This window comes from Pongo pygmaeus, chromosome 16 (assembly GCF_028885625.2).
Source record: "Pongo pygmaeus isolate AG05252 chromosome 16, NHGRI_mPonPyg2-v2.0_pri, whole genome shotgun sequence".
In the NCBI taxonomy this organism is placed as follows: Eukaryota; Metazoa; Chordata; class Mammalia; order Primates; family Hominidae; genus Pongo; species Pongo pygmaeus.
In genome coordinates, this window is record NC_072389.2 from 23,629,222 (window position 1) to 23,652,650 (window position 23,429).

The window sequence follows — 23,429 nt, forward strand, 5'->3', positions numbered from 1 at the left end:
CCGCAGGGCAAACAGCTCTGCTGACAAAGGAGATGGTGAAGTACAGAGAATGGCAAAAGTGAAATGCACATTGACATTTGCAAAAGTGTATTAGCACTGTTTGATGAGGAAAATGAGTTTTATAATAAAAGTATGTGGCCAGGCATGGTGGCTCACACCTCTAATCCAGCTCTTTAGGAGGCTGAGGCGGGAGGGTTCTTGAGCTCAGGAGTTCAAGGCCAGCCTGGGTAACATAGTGAGACTCTGTCTCTACAAAAAAATTAAAAATTAGCTGGCTGTGGGGTTGTGTGCCTGTAGTCCCAGGTAGTTGGGAGGCTGAGGCCAGAGGATTACTTGCAGCCTGTACTTGGCCTGGGTGACAGAGCAAGACCCTATCTCAAAAACAAACAAACAAAAAAGGTCAATGGTATTCAAATTCAACTACTTGACTTGGCCACTTCAAAAGAATTTCCAAAATTTATGAAATAGATTTTTATATAAAACTATTCATAGTATGTCTACATTTATACATGTATCTTAGCTGTGAATGCTGGTAATTACTAAAGCAGTATATGAATTGCTTTAACCAAGAAATTTCCTTCAACAGACCACATTACAGTAAAATATGCAATATTCTAAAAGTTTCTGCCTTTGGAATGGACGACAAATGCTTAGGATGAGACAGAATCCCAATGATTGTAAGGCATGAGGAAATAGGTAAATTTTCTTTTCTGCTGGCACTGTTATGGGTTGAATTGTGTGCCCCCAAAACAACATGTTGAAAGCCTAGCCCACCGTAGCCCACAGTATCTCAGAATACTATCTTATTTGGAAATACAGTCTTTGCCAATGTAGTTAGGGTAAGGTAACTGGGAGGACTTAATCCATTATGAGTGGTGTCCTTATAAAAAGGGGAAATTTGGACTGGCCAGGTGTGGTGGCTCATGCCTGTAACTCCAGTACTTTGGGAGGCAGAGATGGGTGGATAGCTTGAGCCTAGGAGTTCAAGACCAGCCTGGCCAACATGGCGAAACCCCATCTCTGCTAAAAATATAAAAATTAGCCCAGCAGGGTGGCGTGTGCATGTAGTCTCAGCTACTAAGGAGGCTGAGGCAGAAGAGTTGCTTGAACCCAGGAAGCAGAGGTTACAGTGAGCCGAGATTGTGCCACTGCGCTTCAGCCTAGGTGACATAGTGAGTCTCTGTCTCAAAAAAAAAAAAAAAAAAAAAAGGCATGGGAGAAATTGAGAAATTTGGACCCAGAGCCAGACACGCACAGAGGGAAGATGATGCTTGAAGTCTAAGAATTGAGGTGAGAGGCGTAAGACAGCTTCTCCCTCACAGCCCTCAGAAGAAACTGATCCTGCCAACACCCTGATTTTGGACTTTCGGGCTCCAGAACTGTGGGACAATAAATTCGGCTGTTTAGGCCACTCAGCTATGGTACTCACTAACAACAGTCTTGTGAAGCTAATACAGGCACTGACTCTAAAACTGTGTCTTGCAGAGTTTTGAAACACCTGTGAATGTGTAAATGTAGCCTCGATCTGCACCGCATTGCAAGCCTCCAATGTGTTCTTTGAGAGAACGAAGACAGGCAGTTTCAAATCCTCTATCCCCACATAAGGTAAATATACTATCATAACTCCCCACAAAGAAAAGAGGCTAATGAGTTGACAGCATAAAAGATATCTAGAGCTGAGGAAACTGAAGACAGAGATTGTACAACTGGGGACTAGTAGAAAAGCAATCAGAAAACATTTTCCTGAAGAAACACAAAATATGAGAGTGGAAAAAACATGAATCCCTAAGAAGACAACTGGCTGAAAAAGGAAGATTTCAGAGCCCAAAGAAGAGAAACGTTTTCTTCTCCCTGAAGATATATATATATTTTAAAAGATGAGAAAAGCTACCAATAGTAGTTAAAAATTAACCATGGAAAGATGTCTTTATCCAAGTAATTTAATTTTATTTTTTTAGATATCCTCATGGGAATATACTTAAAATTGATATTCACAAACATCTACTCATAGATGCAAATATTCAGTAAATTCTCACTGAATGAATAGCGTCTATCTCGCTGTCAATCAATGAAGCACATGGCATCAGCTACTGTACTTAGCCGAGACTCACTACTGCTACCTGGTGGCAACATGCGCATATTGAAGAAGCAGGGCCCTAATGCAAAATACCCCTTAGTGCTATAACAAGGGTCATCCATGAAAAACAGGTCATTGAGGGCTGGGCATGGTGGCTCACACCTGTAATCCCAGCAATTTGGGAGGCTGAGGCAGGAGGATTGCTTGAGGTCACGAGTTCAAAACCAGACTGGGCAATATAGTGAGGCCCTGTAGCTACATACAAATAAAAAAAAAATGAAAAAAGGGAAACAGGATTTTCGGGAAAACAAGCATATACAATGAGAAATCCACTGGAAGAAGGAGATGTGCAATTTTCAAGAATGGTCCAACCATGAAAATATAGCTTCTTAAAGAGTAGAAAAAAGAAATTTTTTTCTCATTGGTACAGTGAGATGCTAAGCTGCAAAATCTGAGCAACAATACCTATAAGACCACCTAACATCCCATTGATGTCTACATATGTCACTCTTTATGTAAGAATACAGCAGTGTTCAACAGTACAGTTATCAAAAGCCCATGAAGTAGGTCTACTACATGAACTGTAGCAAAGCGTGTGCCTCCACCTGGCTCAGTGCACCCACAGCTGTGCTAAATGAGCACTGAATATGCAGGGCTGGTAGTCACCGCCTCATCCTCTCTCAGGCGGAAGCCAGGTCTTCCGTTTATAGACTAGCTTCTGTTGGTTGACTGGAATGGAAAGAGATACAATGAAACACAGGGACATAGGGCTGACTGTCATCAGTGACCTCACAGGCACTTTTAACCTCCCACTCAAAGTACAGCCATAACTTGATTGTGTGACGGGCCAGGAGGAGATGAATGGAAGCAAAGAGTTCCTTATCTTAGCAACAACACAGGCTGGGAAATACTACAATGTTTGGAACCAAAAAAAAAAAAAAAAAAAAAAACAAAGGAACTGATGGAAAAGGATACTTCCTAGAAACCCACATTATTTGGACAAGCTCCCAAGTCAGGAAAAAAACAACATCAGAGCCATTCTGACTTCATCATAAGCGTCTCCAATTTTGCCACATTCTCCCCCACTAAGTACACCACATCCATGAGGGACAATTGCCGTAGGTATGAAAATGAGGCTCCATTTATGCATGAGTCAGACAGTTGTATGTAACACCCTCTTTGATAAACGTATTTTTCAAAACACCTTTTCAGTCTGGAGAGATCAAAAGCTTTCCAGGAGTTGAAGTCAAAGTCCAGAACTGTTTATTAAATCTGAGAGAGTCAGAACTCAGAGACAGGAACATAGAGGACTGAATATGAATGCAGACAGTGTACACCGAACATGCTGTTAAAATGTACTCTATTGGCTGGGCGCGGTAACTCACGTCTGTAATCCCAGCTCTTTGGGAGACCAAGGCAGGTGGATCATTTGAGATCAGGAGTTGGAGACCAGCCTGACCAACATGGTGAAACCCCATCCCTACTAAAAATTAAAAAAAAAAAATTAGCCAGGTATGGTGGTGCATGCCTGTAATCCCAGCTACTCAGGAGGAGGCTGCAGTGAGCTGAGATCGTGCCACTGCACTCCATCCTGGGTGACAGAGTGAGACTCCATCACACACACACACACACACACACACACACACACACACACACACACACACACATTTTCTTTTAAATGTACTCTATTAAAAGGTGAATACATAATTCGGGCAAGAAGGTGTAAAGTAATTTTTAATTATGCACGTGATATGTGAATTCATTCTTCCATTTACTTTTTATTATTTATTTTTTAATTATTTTTTTTTGAGACGGAATCTTGCTCTGCTGCCCAGGCTGGAATGCAGTGGTGCGATCTTGGCTCACTGCAACCTCCGCCTCCTGGGTTCAAGTGATTCTCCTGCCTCAGCCCCCCGAGTAGCTAGGATTACAGGTGCACACCACCACACCCGGCTATTTTTGTATTTTTAGTAGAGACAGGGTTTCGTCATGTTGGACAGGCTGGTCTCGAACTCCTGACCTCAGGTGATCCACCCGCCTTGGCCTCCCTAAGTGCTGGGATTATAGGCATGAACCACCACACCCAGCCACATTCTTCCTTTTAAACATTATTTTAAGAATTAGATATTATAAAATGTTATCCCCTCTAAAATAGTCACTGTTTTTTTTAGTGTTTCCATTTTGAAATGTATCCTTCCAAATTATTTTTAAAAATATACATATACATATATGTGTGTGTACATACAAACTCATAGAAATATGCAGTTTACATGTGTTTTTATAAATGGTATCAATAAACAATATATTGTTAAGATCTACTGATGCTGATACTGTAACCAAACAGTATCTTGAAATACTAATCTTTGTGGGTACTTTCATCATTTCATCATTGTATTAATATCTCCTATTCAGTCAAGGACCTCCAAGTTGACTTGAGAAGAATACAGATTCTCTGAGTAGTAATTAAAAGAGAACAAAAAGTGTGTGTGTGTGTGTCTGTGTGTGTGTGTGTGTGTGTGTCTGTGTGTGTGTGTGTGTGTGTGGTGTATATTTTCTACTTGAGAATCACATAGGAAGGCCCTAAGGAGGGCAAGAAAATAGAATTTATGCCATAACAATAGACCAGAGAGACTTTAAAAAAAAAAGGTAATTATGGCTTCCCCAAAACCTTTCATAATATGACTGCCTAAGAAGACTACTGGATCAATGCTTTAAGGATGTGACACAGAAGTCAGAAACATAACTATCTGTGGCGGCTAGGCAGATGATATAAATGCCCAGATCAGGATGAATGGCAACCAACCACTTACGCCTTTAGTGTTAGGGACACAATACATAGTGGTGTGGACCACGGCAGACCCGAGACTGGAAGGCAGCTGTTCCCCAGTTACAGTCACTTATTGCTATTGTAAAATGCAAGCTCTTCCCATTTTTACAGAGAAGCAGAAGAAAAAAAAAAAAAAAGCCTGATCTTCTGATGTAAAAATCTCTCAATTTTTAAGTGTTGATTATTCAAAATCCAAAGTTTCAGAAACAAAACAATACACTGTGCAGGCCAACACTTGGCAGGTCCCACTGCAGGCTGAATTTGTATCTCAGGGATTGGGATGAGTTAGCAACTCTCATCTACCTCCGTGCATGCTCCTCTGATGACACAACTGATGTCTCAGTGAAACATTCCGTGACAAATTAATATGTAGAACACAGACAGCTTTTTAAAGCTAAAGGGTTTTTTTCATACAGAAAACTATAACTGGTAATTGGGGCTATTTTTTAGCTTCCATTTACATTTTGGAATGGGTTTCTGAAACAGGATAAGGCAAAACCACACACTGAACTATCTTTTTCATTTCTTAGGCATTTTCAAATTTATCAGAAGAGTATCTAACTGTGTCACCTTGGAAATATATTGGCCACTATACTTCATGTCCTCTGAATGAGAGAAGATGCCCCAGCAGCATCCAGAAAGGGGACATAGGCTCATGGTTCCAGAGAAGAAGAGTTCTTCTGAAGGTATCTTGTGACAAGTATCTGTCATAGAACATCTGGGGAAGCAAATCCTGATCTTGAATCAGCCCACTGCAAGACTGCATGTTCTAAGGGCTGAAGGTTGAAGTAAAGATGCCTCAAGCATAACCATCTTAAAGGAAGGTAAGAAATGAGCCCCTGTTGTCTCTGCTCTCCTTTGCAAGAAGACATGCAGCGGCACAATACTGGTTTAGGATATGGTGCATTTAACCATCGGCCATTTTCACCAAACTCTATCTGAAACTGAACACAGCTACTCGGGAGGTTGAGGCAGAAGGATCACTTGGGCCCAAGAGTTCAAGGCTATGATTGCAGCCACTGCACCAGCCTGAGCAACACAGGGAGACCCTGTTTCTTAAACCAGCAAACAAACTGAACAAAGCAACCAGAGATTATAAATACAGAATCAATCCTTCCCCCATAAAAGTGAAGTTTGTTCTTTAACTGTCAGGGTTAGGAGCAGAAATTTAAGAGTGCTGAACAATTTTTAAGAATGGACTGCCAATATGGAAATATTGATGACACATGCTCTGTATAAAAAACAATGATTGATGACCTCTTGCTAAACAAACTTATTGTTTTAAAAATCAAGATGTTCTGGGATTCAGGTACATGAAGTTTATGAAGAAGATCATCCTACCTTGAAGATGAAATCAGCCATCAGAGGTCCTGGAATCTTAAAAGTTTGCCTTTCGGAGCCCTCTGAAATTCCACTGTTGTGTTTGCTATGACAAAGACTCCGGGGCTGTTAAAGCTGTGTTCTCCTTTGCTTCCTTGAAGTGTTTTTGATTCAATAACTAAAATTAAAATATACGATTCAAATAAGAAACAATCTTAAAGGCATTTTATTACAAAAGACATTTTAGCAAGCACAATGTCAGTATATGATATCAAAACAATGTCAAAATAGCCACTCAGTTTACAAACATTAATTGATATTGGTGGAATAGATATATCAGATTTTTAATTGCCCATAAAAAAGGAGCTAACAAGGGTGGCAGGCCCAAATAGTTCTACTTAATTCTTTGGAGCCATTTCTAGCATAAGGGGAAAGAGAAAACTTTTCTTTCTTTATATGTTTTCATGATTTAGCTAATACTCAAAGTAAAGCTATGTTCACTCATTTTATTTCTTGTTCAAAAGATCTTATGCCTACTCTTTTAGACAAAAATCACAGCAAATTTCAAATTTGCTTTTTATCAAACAAAACTTTTCATTTTGAAATAATTCTAGATTAACAGGAAGTTGCAAAAATAGTATAGAGAGGTCCTTTGTAAACTTCATTCCCTTTTGTCTAATGTTTACATGTTACAAAAGCATAGTTGAATATCAAAACCAGGAAATTGCCACTGGTACAATATGTGCATAGAGTTCAATGCCATTTTATCACCCACCACCACAGTCAAAATACAGAACCACTGCATTGCCACAAAGACCTCCCTTGTGCATGAAACCCCTTTATTCAAATTTGCTTTCACATGAACAAAAGTGCTTTTAAGATTTCCTACAGAAAAAAATGTTGGCTTATCACAGTTTAAACAAAAAAGCATTTCTACTTCATTTAAATTTCTGTCTTTCCTCCCTCTTTCTTTTCTTTCTTTTATTTTCTAAGTGTCACCATACTTAGTAGATCTGGTTTCACGTTGACAGAGGCAATAAAAAATGTATATACAGCTAGGTTCTGGGGCACCTGCGTTTCTGGCCCTGTATTTTTCTCTAACTTTCTGCCTTGGGTTTTCATTGCCTCATATCTAAAATGAGGAGTCAGAGCAGACAATCTCTCAGGTCCAACTCTATTCTAAAACCCACACTTGATTCAGTGATATCATACCAGTCTTTAACAATCTCAAACAAAGAACACAGAAGAACCAAAACTCCGTTGAGGGTCAAAAATGGAAAGCTGATAAAATGCGACAAAATAGTCTGGCATTAGGGAGCTTCCATCCATAGCCTGCTGGGCTTTGATTGTTTTCATTTGCTGGATTTTTCTCTGTCACTGGAGCAGCTGCAGGAATTCAAGTGCCCTGGGCAGACTGCGTAACAGGCATTAGGAGACATCCCTGATCATCCCTGACAGGCAGGCTGGGAACTTTTCTGGGAAAATTCAAAGGCTGGACATGAGCTACTTGATCTGGAGGAGTCACTAGCGGTCGAAGAATAATGCTGGCTACTTTTAGGCACACAAAACCCCAACCACTTTGGCCCTGATCTCCATGACCGCAATAGATTTTTGGAAAGTGTGAGATTAAATTCATTTCCTAGTTCCAATGAAGACATAAAACTGAGTGTTACAAAGTGAGTTGTCAGTAAAAATGAAATGGGGAACTGGAGATAGTAAGTGGGCCCTACGGTGGATGTCTCTAAAGTCAATGAGAAAAACAAAACGATGAGCATTAAGAGCATTAAGGCAATATCAAGACGCAAAATGAAGTGGGACATAACGCATCCTCACAGAAGGCATGCAAAATACAAGTTTCTAGACACTGATTTAGCCTGAAATGACTTGATTAAATTCAAGTAGCATGCAATGGATTCGCGGCTGTGTTGGGGTAGTAATTGCTTTCCCACTGTGCTAACCTTCTGGACCACAGTGTTCCGAGTTGCAGATCGGGATACAGAGTTGGGGCAGGGGGTGTAAAAATCTGGGAAGGTAATCTGGGAGGAAGGGAGGACCAGTTGCTATGATATCCATTCCCTAAACCAAAGGCCAGCATTTTTGTTAACTTGGTTTTGATATTTTGTTTTTAATACAGAATCTAGCCACTATTTTAACAGTGTCTAAGAGTCTCAGTGACACGGATATAAAAACACAAGTAGCAAAAACAATTTTCAAGTTCACATAAATTACCCAAACCACTCTGCTTTCCACTAAATGGTACGCTTATTGTAAAATATTTTTAATTTGAGTATTTCAAAAGGCTTCTGGTTATCTAAAGCACAAACACTGGTTGCCTATCTAGGAGGCAGAAAGCAGGTGTTTTGACCTCAATTGTGTAAATGGGTAAGCAGAGTCAAAGGTGGGTGAAGAAAGACTGGTAAACTGATTTGGTGAATGTAGAGTTTATGGACGCAAACAATTCTGATAATCTGGATTAACAAAGCCATTGTGCCAAATCCACGGCAAGGTGGAGGCCGATGCAGTTCTTTAAAATTGTCATTTTTATTGGTGGCAAACTTGCTTCTCCTTTGTGCTGGTGCCTCTTAAATGACAAAAAAAGGAGTTTGTGGTGTTTCAATCAACAATTCAGATGATGTATTGACTTATGGATACCTTTAAGTTTTTATTAATTTCCACCATTTCCCTATATTTACTGCAGCCCCATGTTGTTCACAATGTGTGATTCATGGCTAGTGAGAGCTGCATGCACAAGCCCTTTGGTTCTCAGAGGTTTCACTGACCCTCTGTGGTTTCCGCAGCAAGGTGGTTAGTGTGTAGGAGACCCCAGGAAGCTTATAAACATCCCCACCAGAATTAAGGGAAGAGAGTGTGAGCCTTCTTTCCTGCTGCCCACGGCCCAACTTCTTTCTCCTCTCCAGACTTAATATTGAGGGGAGGGAGGGAAGTGTTGAGGAAGATATGATAGGTAGTCTCAAAAAGAGTAAAAATTAGAAATCAAGACTTTCTTGTATCCCCAAATCTTCACAACTCAGGTCTCTAGTGATGCCTTTAAATATTTTAATCCACTACTAGTTATTTGTAAAAGAAATTATGCCTAGAAAATGATGAATGCTTCTAATTGCTTCTAGTTGAAGGATTTGCATTGAGAAGTATCAGTTCAGGCTTCTTTCAAAAAAGGCAGGGTCATGGTAACCATCCCCAAGAGGTCTTCCTAAATTCTAAAGGCCACGAAAGTACTGTCAGGTAAACGTGGAATGAGTGTTTAGCATGGCTAACATAGTTATAAATACATCAAACTTATATGTACAGTAGAGCTGTATTTATATAGTATATGCTAATTTAATTCATGTCAATTTCCTTTGATTGGTCATTAGGTACTGTATCCATGCTTATATTTATACATCTCTATATATGGTCCTTAGATAGGACTTAAAGGGAAAATATTCTTCCAATCGAATTGGAGGTTTTTGGTTTATGACCTCTTGGCTTCTGAAGTTTATTGCTAGTCAAACACATTTAATGCTAAGGTTTTGCTACAATAAAACCTGTTTTGCAGGGATCTGCTTATTGCTTCCATTTTTGAAGGGATGCACTCCTGGAAAATTTGGGGCTGGGTGCTCCCCATAATGCTGTGGCCAGGCTTGGGACAGGACTGGAAATTCAGGATCTGAACAAACACCTCTAGGCAGTATGTCAGATGGATATTCTGTAATGAAAATTCACTCCACAGCAAAGAGACTGATATTAATGTTGCTAGGTATTTTCAGTTCTTAGTAATGCAGTCTTTTGGATAGTTATAGTTAATGTGGATGTTAAAAGAATGATTTATTACTGCAAAATAATCTTCATTTCAGAAATATCTCTTTTACAAATAAAAATTAAGAAAAAAGTTGTATAAATCCAGGAAATAAAACCACTTCTATATTTAGATATTCAGAAATGTTAACTAAGTCCTTTGTAAATGAAGCCAGTTCTATTCATCAGCAAAGAAGGATAACTTTCAGAAATACTTCTACTGCCAATTGTGAGATTGTTCAGAAAGGAAAATAGTCCAAGCAACAGATTTGTCACTCTTGGAGAAATGAGAACACTTTTGAGCCCTGTTCTTGGACGAGCGCCAGTCTTGAATATAAAGTTATGTTGAATATGCCAGAACATATACACATAAACGAATTTTTGCCTCAAAGTGTTCACCTTTACTTATTCTGTTTACTGTTTACTTATTTTGTTTTTACAATTTATAAAACTATTTTTGGAGCTGAATTTTGGGGAATGGCCTTTAATATCATGAGAATATCAAGACCATTTACTGCATTTTTAAGCATCTTTTCCATGTATAATTTGCATGCCATAAACTTTGCCCTGTTAAAATGCATAATTTAATGGTTTCAGTGTATTCCCAGAGTGAAACCATCACCATCATCTATTTATTGTTTCAAACTCGCAGTATTCTGGGAAACCAGTGTCGGCCTTCAGGGACCCCTAGATGGGAAGTTGTGATGTGCTAGCAGCAAGGCTTGTTCTGATCAGCCATATTCACTGATAAGGTTTTGTATTTTAAAGTTTGTTTTGTTTTGGTTTTTTTGTCCCACTTTGCTGAAATCTCCAGAACACTCCCAAATCTTAATTTACTCTCCATGTATTATTATTATTTTAGAGACATGGTCTTCCTGTGTCACTCAGGCTGGAGTGGCAGATTGCAGTGGTGCAATTAGAGCTCACTGCAACCTTGAACTCCTAGGCTCAAGGAGGATCTTGGACTACACGCCTGCAGTAGCCAAGCTACTCCTTGGACTACCTCAGCCTCTTGAGTAGCTTGGACTACAGGCATGCGCCACTATGCCTAGCTAATTTTTTTTAAATTTTTTGTAGAGATGGGGTCTTCCTGTGCTGCCCAGGCTTGTCTCAAACTCCTAGACTCAAGTGATCCTCCTGCCACAGCCTCTCAAAGAGCTGGCATTACAGGCATGAGTCACCACACCCAGCCATCCTATACAAAACTAGTTTATTTGACATAAAATTTGGTTTTTATTCTCCCATGAGGGGATTAATCTTAAACAGGTAAATTTCCCATTGGGGTATGAGAACAGAAAAATTCAGGGTACAACACAGATAATTTCCCTGGTTATATAGGCTATTTTGCCCACTACAGAATACTTGGGGGTACCCAACAGAGTACCACCACCCCAAGAATGGAAATAAAGGAAAATCTTGAATTCCTTCAAGAGAAATTCCAGGCACCTAGCTAGCCTTGAGAAGTAATGAGCAACTTCACAAGCAACAAGGTAATAGTGGATTAAAACAATAGCCAGAAAAAGTTAGAGTCACAGGATGTATGGTTCCCTATAGAAACTAAAGATAACATTTTAACATATGTCCCTGAATAGTTTTTCAGGAAATCTAGATCCCCACCAAATAGATCCACTGGCACAGAGACCTCCGGTAAGAGGGAACTGAGGCTGAACTCTCACTGCCTTTCTTCATCCTACATTTCTCTCTGAGGCACGTGGAGATCACGCCCAAGGGCCAGATCTAACATTCTTTTCTGCTGACTCCAAGTCTTTAGGCAAAACTTCCCTTTCTTAACCAATTGCAAATCAGAAAATATTTGAATCTACCTATGGTCTGTAAGCCCCCACTTCAAGATATTCCACCTTTTCAGGTCAAACCAGTGCATAGCCTCCATGTATTAATTTGTGACTTTGCCTGTAACTTCTATCTCCTATCTTTAAAAATCCTTACATGTAAGACATCAGGGATTTCAGGTCTTAAGCATGAGCTGTTTGATTCTCCTTGCTTGGTGCTCTGCAATAAATGCTTCACTGTCTCTGGCTGCAAATCCTAATGTCAGAGTTTAGCTTTGCTGTGCCAAGTAAGTGGACGCAAGTTTGGTAACATTACCCATTAACTTAGAGAAAGTTTTTTTGCTTGTTGGTTTCTTTTTTTTGGCTAACTAAACCTTCAGGATATTAAAAAATGTTAAGATTAAATTCTACTTATAGAGGTGGGCAGGTCCTTTCACTGTAATTCTCACACTTCGACTTCCCAAAGGAACAGCAATTACATTTTCTTCTCCTGGGAAAGAATAGAACACAACTGTAATAAAACCAGTATACTAAAGGCCCATGAAAATGAGCAAGTCAATCAAAACTGGGGGTGTCTGCAAAACATTCTTAACTATATTTCATTTCTGTAATCCTAGCACTTTGGGAGGCCAAGGTGGGCAGATCACTTGAGGTCAGGAGTTTGAGACTAGCCTGGCCAAGATGGTGAAACCCCATCTCTACTAAAAATACAAAAATTAACCAGGTGTGATGGCGTGTGCCTGTAGTCCCAACTACCCAGGAGGCTGAGGCAGGAGAATTGCTGGAACCCAGGAGGTGGAGTCTGCAATGAGCTGAGAACGTGCCACTGGACTCCAGCCTGGGCAACAGAGTGACACTCTGTCTCAAGAAAAAAATAAATAAATCTTTGGAAATCACCAACTATGTGTAAAGCAGATGAATATTACATAATTTCATTTAAATACACCCTTAAATAACATTAAAGAAACGTTTAAAGTAAATGCACTGCCTACCTCAATTGCCTTTACTCTCGTGGACCAATCCACGTGCTTTGATGAGGGTCTGCAAACCGTGGCCCCTGGGCCAAATCTAGCCACACCTCCTCATTCATTCATTAAGGCTGTTTATGCTCATCAAGGTAGAATTGAGTTGTAGTAATGAAGACCATATGGCTCAATAAGGCTAAAATATTTACTGTACTATCTGACTTTTCACAGAAAAATTTCATGATCTTGGCCTGGACAATTACCTACTGGAAATCCTGGTCCTCATAGATGTTTTTTCACACTGCTACATACTCTGATAATTTAATTTTTGTGTTCACATAATAATCTAAGCTCATATATGATATTTTATCTCACTAGTCCCCTATCTGAACATTGTCTGTTTCTAAATGAAACTAGAACATTATCAATGATATGAATTACTTCAAGCAGATGTTTTTGTCTAACTTACGCAAAACAATTTTTTTTGGATAAACTCTCCAGAGTGAAATTAGTGAAGCACAAGATATCAATATATTGATTGACTAGTTTGCAAGTTTTTATTAAATAGAGATACCTGTTTATTATTAAAAATTAGAAAATGCAGATAAACAAAAATACAAAATAAATCTTTTTCTAATCCTATTGCCCAGAGATAATCACTTCTAACACTTTGACGAATGTCCATTCCAGATTTTTTGTTTGTTTTTAACATGTATACATGTAAAAGGAAAGACTGAACCATACCTAAATGTCCATCAATAGGGGAACGATTACATAAACAAGAATATCCATACTAAGGAATACTCTACAACTGATAAAAGTAATGATAAGAAGCTATATGACCTGATGTGGAAAGCCTGCCAATATATACATTGAAGACTTTAAAAAAGGAAGGTTAAAAAATAAGACAGTGGTATCTTGGATATGACACTAAAGGCACAGGAAACACATGAAAAAAGACTAAATTTGACCAAATCAAAATCAAACCTTTGTGCACAAAAGGACACTATGAACGGAGTGAAGAGGCAACCCACAGAATGGGCAGAAACATTTGCAAATCACATCTTGGAAAGGGGTTATTATCTAGAATATATAAAGAATACTTGTAACTCAACAACAACAAAAAACAACCCAGTCAATAAAAAGGACAAAAGGACTTGGATTTCTCCAGAACAGCTATACAAATGGCCAATAAGCACATGAAAATGCTCAATATCAATAATTATTAGGGAATTGAAAATCAAAACCACAATCAGGTACCACTTCACACCCATTAGGATGAGAATTATACAAAAAAAAAAAAAACAAGCAGAAAATAACAAGTATTGGTGAGGATGTGGTGAGAAGAACCCTTGTTAATTGGTGGTGAAAATGTTAAATGGTACAACTACCATGGAAAATAGTATGGCAAGTCCTCAAGATATTAAACATAGAATTACCATATGATCCAGCAACTCCACTTCTAGGAATATACCCAAAAGAATTGAAAGCAGGGACACAAACAGATATTGGTACATTCACGATCACGGCAGCATTATTCCCAGTAGCCAAAAGGAAGAAACAACCTAAGTATCTATCTATGGATATCTATCTAAGGCTGTTTTTGCTCTACAAAGGCAGAATTGAGTCATGGTAATGAAGACCATATAGCTTAATAAACCTAAAATATTTACTGTGCTATCTGGCCTTTCACAGAAAAAATTCGTGATCCTTGGCCTAGAGAATTACCTACTGGAAATCATGGTTCTCACAGATGTTTTTTGGTATATATCTACAATGGATTATTATTTAGCTTTTTTTTTAAAAAAAAGGAGGGGGCCAGGCATGGTGGCTCACATCTGTAGTCTTAGCAGTTTGGGAGACCAAGGTAAGAGGATGGCTTGAGTCCAGGAGTTCGAGACCAGTCTAGGCAACATAGGGAAACCCAGTCACTACCAAAAAATTTTATAATTTTTTTAAATGTGGGTATGGTGGTGTGTGCCTGTAATCCCAGCTACTTGGGAGTCTGGGGTGGGAGGATCACTTGAGCCCAGGAGGTTGAGGCTGCAGTGAACTATGATCAACCCATTGCACTCCAGCCTGGGTAACACAGTGAGAGCTTGTCTTGGGGAAAAAAAAAAAAAAAAGGAAAGAAAATGACGCATACTACAACATCAGTCATTTTAAGGATCCTAGCAAACAGCTCATCGTTTTGAAAACTGGTAAGTAAAGAAAAGATTAATGCATTCATCATGCTTTGTTGTCTTTCCTTTGTTTTGTTTTGTTTTTGGAGACAGGGTCTCACTCTGTCACCCAGGCTGGAGTGCAGTGGCTGATCTAGGCTCACTGCAGCCTCTACCTCCTGGGCTCAAGCGATCCTCCCAACTCAGCCTCCTGAGTAGCTGGGGCTACAGTTGTGTGCCAGCATGCCTGGCTAATTTTTGAATTTCTTGTAGAGACTAATTTGAACAAACAAGCAAAAGTGATAAAGACTTCTGAAAAATCCTCTCCTCCATAAAATCAGTAAAAACACCAGCAAAAATGGTCAGAACCAACATTTTTAAAACTCTGGAAATTAACCAAAGGCTTGCAACAATCTTAGCAGTAATTATCAAAGAAAAGTGCTCAGAAAGAACAGTGAGCTTTGTGGCTGCTAAGCTGCCTATTTCCATCTCTCCCCATTCTCCACCTCCATGGTAACCTCGAAAACAACAGCCCATAATCACAGTGCAAACCAGCAGCCTGGCAGACTCTGCAGGGGTAGAATGGGTTTGGAGCTCCTTCAATGCCCAATTCTCGATTATTATTTGACCTGTGTAGTGGTTCCCTGGAAGACTTCACTCACAAAGCTGTCTTTGGTTTACCTAACTGGGAGTTTGCCCAGTGTAAACAGCTTTTCCCCAGGAGGCATTTGACCAAAACAATCAGAGATACTTGTTTAACATTGAGGCTGCATGAGGTGGTGAATAACAATTGGGGAAAATAATAAGCTAACCAAAAAGCTGGGAATGAGATGTCCACAGGTGGCTTTGAAAAACTCCAACATATTCCTGAAAATCTAGAAGACTGCATGTCCATGTGGGGCTCTGCATATGCCAGAGCTTTGTGCATGCCCAGAAACAACCTGAGAAGGTCCTAAGCTGTCATCTATGGCTAACCTATAGACTCTGAGGAAGCAGGAAGTAAAGGCTAGAACAAAGTTGTCAACTACCTTGGCTGAGTGTTGAAGGTGTAACCCAACACAGACACATATGCACACACACACACACACAAAGCCCACTAAAAATAACCAACTCTCCATGAAAAACCTGGTAATGCCAGGTCTGGAGTAGGGAAAATTCAAGGTGGGCTTGGAACACCTGTTGCTCTAGAAACCAAGGCAATGTCTAAAATTCAATGGAATTATGACAAAAGAAGACAGTTTAAAGTGCTCCCACTGGCTACATTTTGGACAATTTGAAACCCAAAAAGAATATTGTCAGTAATATAAAAAACATTAAATAAATAAAAATCTCTGAATATGGAGTGAGAAATTAAAAAACAGAAATCTTTTTTTAAAAACAGAAGAATGAGTGAAGAAGGAATGACAGAATTAGAAAATAACCATTTGTAACTCTTCATGTTAGATACTGTTTCAGACAAGGATCATCAATGTACACTAAAGCCACGGTATGAAAGATTGTTGCCAGACAGAATATTTACACCTTGTCAAGGCATCACTCTGCAGATTTCTTACAGGGAAACGTGGATCTACACAACAGAGTATGTGTAGTTCACCACCTGTGTGAGTAATACTGGATCAAGCTGACATCATCAACTTCCTGATATGATGCAACATAAATCACGCATCACTTTTGATGTGCTGCTGCCACAAATGTTCAATCCAATTCTAATTAAACCTAAGACCTTACTGATCAATTCACAGGAATTACGTGAGGGAGATCAACAAATTAAATGGAAAACGATCAGACAAATCCAGAATATGGGACATGCTACAATACAACTGGAATGAACTCTTTACAAAGTCAATACCATGAAAAAATAAGTGCACTAAAAAAAAAGAAACTAAAGAGATAGAAAAACTAAATGCAATGAGTGAGCCTTGACCAGTTCAAGGGGAAAAACAACTATAAAAGGAGAAATTTTAACATAGATCGGATATTAGATAATATTTAGAAATTATAATTTTTTAGGTGTACTAGTGAGATGATGTTATAAAGAAGATCCTTATTTTTAGAAGAGTCATGCTAAAGTATTAATACTTAGAAGTAAGTGTTGTGATGTCTGTAAATTAACAAGGGTCAGCTAGCTAGTTGGATGGAGGAATTAGATAGATAGATAGAGAGATAGAGAGATAGATAGATAGAGAGTGATAGATAGGGATAATGAACCAATGTAGCAAAATATAAGTGATTATTGAATCTAGTTGAAAAAACGTACAGTAGTTAATTGTGTTATTTTATCAACTTTAATGCATGCTTGAAAATTTTACACAGTACAATTTTGGGGATAAAACCACATTCCAATGTCACTAACATCTATTTGACACCAAATTCCTAAATAAAATATTTGAAAAGAAAATTTAATCATAAATTTGAAGTACACACTATATACAAATGAAGTTTACCCAACAAATGCTAGTGTTGCTCAAATTTAGGAAACCTACTAATGTAATTTACCATATTAATAGACAAAGTAGAAAAGTTTGATTACCTCAAATAAGTTTCCAGCATTTAGTAAAATTCAATCATTATTCCTGATAAAAATTCTGTATATAAAATAAAGTAAATGTTTGTAACGCCATTTACAAATGCAAGTTATGATTAATATGCTTAATGCTTAAATGTCAGAAACACTGCTGTTTAATTGGGAAAATGATGGGATACCAGTTAGCACCATATGACTTAAGAGTTTTTAAAAGATTAGCCAAGGTAATTAGGCAAGAAAAAATAGTCTAAGCATTAGAAATCAAGAAGAAATTAATATTAAAAAATTATTAGATTTTAGAAATACCAAGAATAATCATTTGGAAAAATAATGGAAGAAAATGCCCCATTTGCAATGGCTAGAAAAAAGATGGAATATGTTGGAATGAACTTTTAAAAAATGGGCACAACCCGCTGTGCACGGTGGCTCATGCCTGTAATCCTAGCACTTTGGGAGGCTGGGGCAAGCGGATCACCTGAGATCAGGAGTTCAACACCAGCCTGGCCAACATGGCGAAATCCCATCTCTACTAAAAAATACAAAATTTAGCTGGGTGTGGTGGGCGCCTGTAATCCCAGCTACTAGGGACGCTGAGGCTGGAGAATCACTTGAACCCAGGAGGCAGAGGTTGCAGTGAGCCAAGATTGTGCCACTGCATTCCAGCCTGGGTGACAGAGTGAGACTCCATTTCCACCCCCCAAAAATGGGCACAACCTACAAAAACAACATTTAAATCTCTCTCTTAAGACATTAAAAAATGCCTTGAGAAAATCGAAGGAAAATATTAATTCATGTGAAATAAAAATTAAGCAAAATTAAATGTCAAAGAAGGAAAAATTATAATTATAGGCAAAGACTGTTTTCTTAATATCCAGAGTATTTACAAATCAGTAAGAAAGAAACACGAATTAGCAGGAAAATTGGTCAGACCCTTGAAAAACTAATTCACAGAAAAATCAAAATGTCAAGAAGATTATGAAAAGAGAGAAGAGAAATTACAGTATCTTTGAGAACTAAAAGCACATAAAGACGTGCTTGTACAAAGGTACAAAGATGTTGTAACACTGAGAGAAAATCTAAATGCTCATTGATATGAGTCTGGTTAAATAAATTATGAAATGTCCTCTTATATCACCAGTTAAAAAACAAGCCAGCTGGGTGCAGTGGCTCACACCTGTAATCCCAGCACTTTGAGAGGCTGAGGCGGGTGGATCACTTGAGGTCAGGCGTTCAAGATCAGCCTGGCCAACATGGTGAAACCCTGTCTCTACTAAAAAATACAAAAATTATTCGGGCATGGTGGCTGGCACCTTATTCCCAGCTACTCGGGAGGCTGAGGCACGAGAATTGCTTGAACCCGGGAGGCAGGGGTTGCAGTGAGCCGAGACCATACCACTGAACACCAGCCTGGGTGACAGAGTGAGACTCCATTTCAAAAACAAAAAAACAAGCCAAATTATGAGAACTGATAGGCAAAAAAACCTCAGTGAATAAAAAGAAATTGTAAAATAATTTATACCTAATGATCAATTCTGTATACTTCTCAAAAGCATACATGTTTGTATGGAAAGGTGCACACATACACATCCATAGGAAATATCTTAATAGAAGCAACCGTTCATACCATTTAGATCTCTAAAAAGTGGAACTGGTTAGGAGTTTGCGGATGGTAGAAGGTGACTTTTACTTTCCATTTTATATCCTTCTGTGCCATTTGAAGTTTTTATAAGTTTTATAAAACTTTTAAACTTATAAAGTTTTATAAAAAGTATGTCTTAATTTTACAGTATAAATTATCTATATATATTATTCATCCTCAACCACTTCACCTCACCCCGGGAAGGATACACACTAATATGATAACAGGTGTAATCTCTTGGCAGTGTGATTGGATACATGACATGTTTGTCAATTTCCTTGCCTGGATATTCTGGATTTTTTACAACAAATATACAGCATATTATATATGTAATAAAAATTATTTTGAAAATACATATAAATTAGAAAGCTTTACTGAACTGAAGAAAACCTATTTGGGCAGATTGGTTGGGCTCTCTTGCAAAATCTTTGTGAATGTAGGCTGCGGTATCTTGGGGAAGCATTTGTCTAGGGGTGTGTGTGCATATATGTGTATATTCCAACCATTGTCCCATTGATAATTACACACTTTAGTGAAACCTTGCAAATGAAACTCCCTTGCAGTTGATTTTAGCCAAAAAGGCTCAAACTTGAGGAAAATGTTCTTCTGGGTGGAGCTGCCTACTATTTAACTCTTGGAGAGAAAGCACACTGCAGAGCACCTAGGCAAAGCTAGGAACAAGGAGCACCCTATAAGGATCATCTCCTAAACTGGAATTCCCTTTCATATCTGTAACCCTCCACTAAAGTTTGATACATTTGTAGAAGTCTCTGTGATACGTTGATAGGGCAGTACCTCCCAAACATTTTACCTAAATATGAATCATCTAGAAAACTTGTTAAAACACAGACACCTGCTCCATCCATAGAAATTCAGATCCAGCAGTTTAGGGTGGAGCCCAAGAATGTGCCCGACCAGCAGCCTCCCAGGTGATGCTGATACCACTGGACTGTGAGCCACATTTTGAGCAGCACGGGTGCAGGATATAGAGAGGGAGAACTCAAGTCATAAAGGGCAGAAAGGGAGGACTGGTCCATAGTCACAAACTTTTCAGCATTTCTTCACTGTTCTGCAAGAGATGGCCCAGTTCTTGGTATGACCAGAAATGAAGTGAGAATCCTGTGAGGCAGAGGATTTTAAGGAGGCAGGAGCCAGGAGTACCAAGTGCTCTGCAGATGAGGGCTTAAAAGTGCCTTTTGGATGAGCAGTAAAGAGACTGTTAATGTGCTTTGCCAAAGCGGTTTCAATCAAGTAGCTGGCACAGGAAGCTGTGATCTGAGGAATACATGATGATGAAAAATTAGAGACAGCAAGTGTAAACAGTTTTTTCAAGATGTGGCAGTAAAGAGTAGGTGAAAGATTAGAGTGGTAGCTGGAGATGTGATTATGTTTAAAAGAGTGTTCTATATACATATAATTTAAAAATATTTTTATATATAAATATTATACACCCATATACATACACATATATAAATACACATGTATATACACACATATGTATATACACGTATATACACACATATGTATATACACGTATATACATAGACATTTTTTAAAATTATACTTTCATTTAAGATGGGAAGAGACCCGCTGGTCATATTAACCCTGATAGGAAAGAGAGAGTGAAAGAAGATAAAGGAAAGAGAGGGGATGATGGGTGGAGTGAGTTCTCTGAGGACACAGAGGAGCTGGAATGCAGAACACAGATGGAGGGATTAATTAGTCTTGGAAAAGAAGACAGACATTTGTGCCTCTGTAGCGGGAGGAAGCAGGGAATGGATGGGTGCAGCTGTAGGGCAAGGTCTCTTTTGATTGTTTCTGTTTGACTCGGATTTTTTTTTTCCAGTCTTCCTTGGAGCCTTGCATAGAATCAGTTTTTCTATTACGGTGCATAAATGTTTGAAAAGAAGGTATATTTCCTCACCATGCAATGCTCTGTTACCTATTAATGTAACATTAGTAATTATACTGCACAGATTCTTTGTGTAATTTTCACTCACTTCAATGTATTAAAGTCTCTCGGAAGTTTTACTGATTTCAATTTCATCTTATGTAACTACAGGAGATTTTTCTTTACATATTTTGATGTAATGGCATTTGGTTCACAAATTCTTTAAACGATTTGTTTTTGATTACCAACAAAGTACTCATTTTGTATTTTTGCTTGAAATTCTACTTGTACTGATACAAAGACTATTACCCACGCTTGCTTTATCTTGCCCTTCAGAATGGGCCATTCATAAATCGCAGACAAATGGCCTCCTGTAAAGACCTCCCTTGGTCTGGAGGTAGACCTGGGGCTGGAGGCGATGATAAAGAGAGGAAGCAATTGTAAGTACAGTAAGAAAGAGCAGACTGCTGCTTGTGGTTCAGCACAAGCTCAGTATAGACTGCCTGAAACCTCCTGTCAGAAGAAGGCAGATGGTATTGCCAAGCAGGTCTGATTCTAAGCCTGCTTTGAAATCCTATACTTTCTAATGATCTATAAGCCAATTATTGAAAACATATCGGATGGTGGCTGGGCATGGTGGCTCATGCCTGTAATCCCAGGACTTTGGGAGGTTAAGGTAGATCACTTGAGGTTAGCAGTTTGAGATCAGCCTGGGCAACATAGTGAGACCTTGTCTCAAAAAAAAATTTAAAAATTAGCCAGGTGTGGTGGTACATGCCTGTAGTGCCAGCTAGTTAAGAGGCTGAGGCAGGAGGATCCCTTGAACCCAGGAGGTCGAGGCTGCAGTGAGCCATGATTATGCTATTGCATTCAGCCTAGGCGACTATGTCTAATTTAAAAAAGAAAACATATAAGATGGAGAGAAAAGGCTTCCTCTCCATCCCATCCTATGGTGTCGCTAACAGTAGGTTCATGTCTGGGACACCTAGATTTGTTGTTGATGGTGGTAACTGGTTCCTGCCGATCACGTTCATTGTTTGGAATTATTCCAAAACTGTCTCATTGAAATTTGGTGATAAGAGATTCTCGATACTGCTACTCACTGTGCCATCCACCAGAGCTCCTTCCCGTCCCTCTTTAAATGCCATTTGCATTATTTTTACTCTATAAACTACTGAGAGAGGCAATATGGTATAGTGGTTATGATCACAGATTCTGGAGCCAGACAACCTGGGTTGGAATACCAGCACCGCCACTTGCTGTGTGACCTTGGGCAAGTTACTTACCCTCTCTGTGCCTCAGTTACATCTGTGAAATGAGGATAATAGAATACCTGTTCCAAGGGGTTGTTATGAGTGTTCAATGAGGTAATATATGCAAAGGGCTTAGAAAAGAACCTGGTGCCAATTAGGGGTTGGGTAAGTATAAATTATTATTAAAACCATGTTGAGCACTTACTCTGCCACCAGGCAACATGCTAAGGAACTTGAGATAAATTACCTCATTCATTCTAATGAAAACTCATTTCTACAATTAAGACAATTAAAATTTTACAAGGTTAAAGTGACTTGCCCAAGATCACAGTGTTCCTAAGCATTAGAACCAGGGTAAGGACCCAAAACTATGCTTTTAAATCCTTCTACTATGAGACCAGGTGATGCTGTATAAACTCAAATTCACTCATCACACAGAGTTTCATTTTATGAGTTTCACTTGTTTGATTTTGCAATCACTGGACTGACCTAAGATTCACTGACTTTCCCTCCCACACGTAAATGCTGAAGTCCAGGTGTTCCATCGTATTTTTTCTATGTCTCATTTCCTGCTGGATATCACAGCTTTGCTAAGTAGCAAGATGTACAGGAAATAAATTGTCCAAACAATATTAACTAATCAATAAACATCAGTTTCAGCCCAAAAGCACTGTAATTTATATCAGATCATTTATTTTCACTATAAAGTTCAACCAGAACTACATCAACCTAAATATATACATTCCAAGGTAAAACAAGGAAAAGGATGTGTTAGTGACTTTCACTTTGACAACCTCACCCCCACTTTTCTATTTTTGTTTTGTTTTTTATTTTTTTATTTTTTTGGTGTGTGTTTTTTTAGTTGGTTGGGTTTTTTTTTCTGAACAAAATTTTCTGTCGAGTATTTTTCATGTTACATTTCTAGAACCTGCATTTATTTCTCCTTCTGCTATTTAGATTCAAACACACACACACACACACACACACACACACACACCCCCATTCCCAAGGCATAAAGTAGTTTTTTAAAAAAAATAAGAAAAGTTTTTAAATACATGCTAATACTAATAATTTGAACACTATAGAAAATTGCAAAAAAAAGGTTTTATTTTTAAGGAATTCATTTTTTAAGATGAGATAATGTTGTGAAAACATTTTGTAAACTGAAAAAAAAAAAAGTGTTTGT

The 23,429-nt window shown here is 38.6% G+C and overlaps 1 protein-coding gene across 1 annotated transcript in view; it reads right to left on the reverse strand.

Annotated features, from left to right (window-relative positions):
• LOC129028718 (E3 ubiquitin-protein ligase HERC2-like) overlaps positions 1-23,429 on the reverse strand; it is a 150,433-nt gene that overhangs the window by 32,575 nt on the left and 94,429 nt on the right. Inside the window, 1 exon segment of the mRNA XM_063652903.1 lies at positions 6,246-6,402. The gene's annotated coding sequence lies outside the window, so the exon portion shown is untranslated.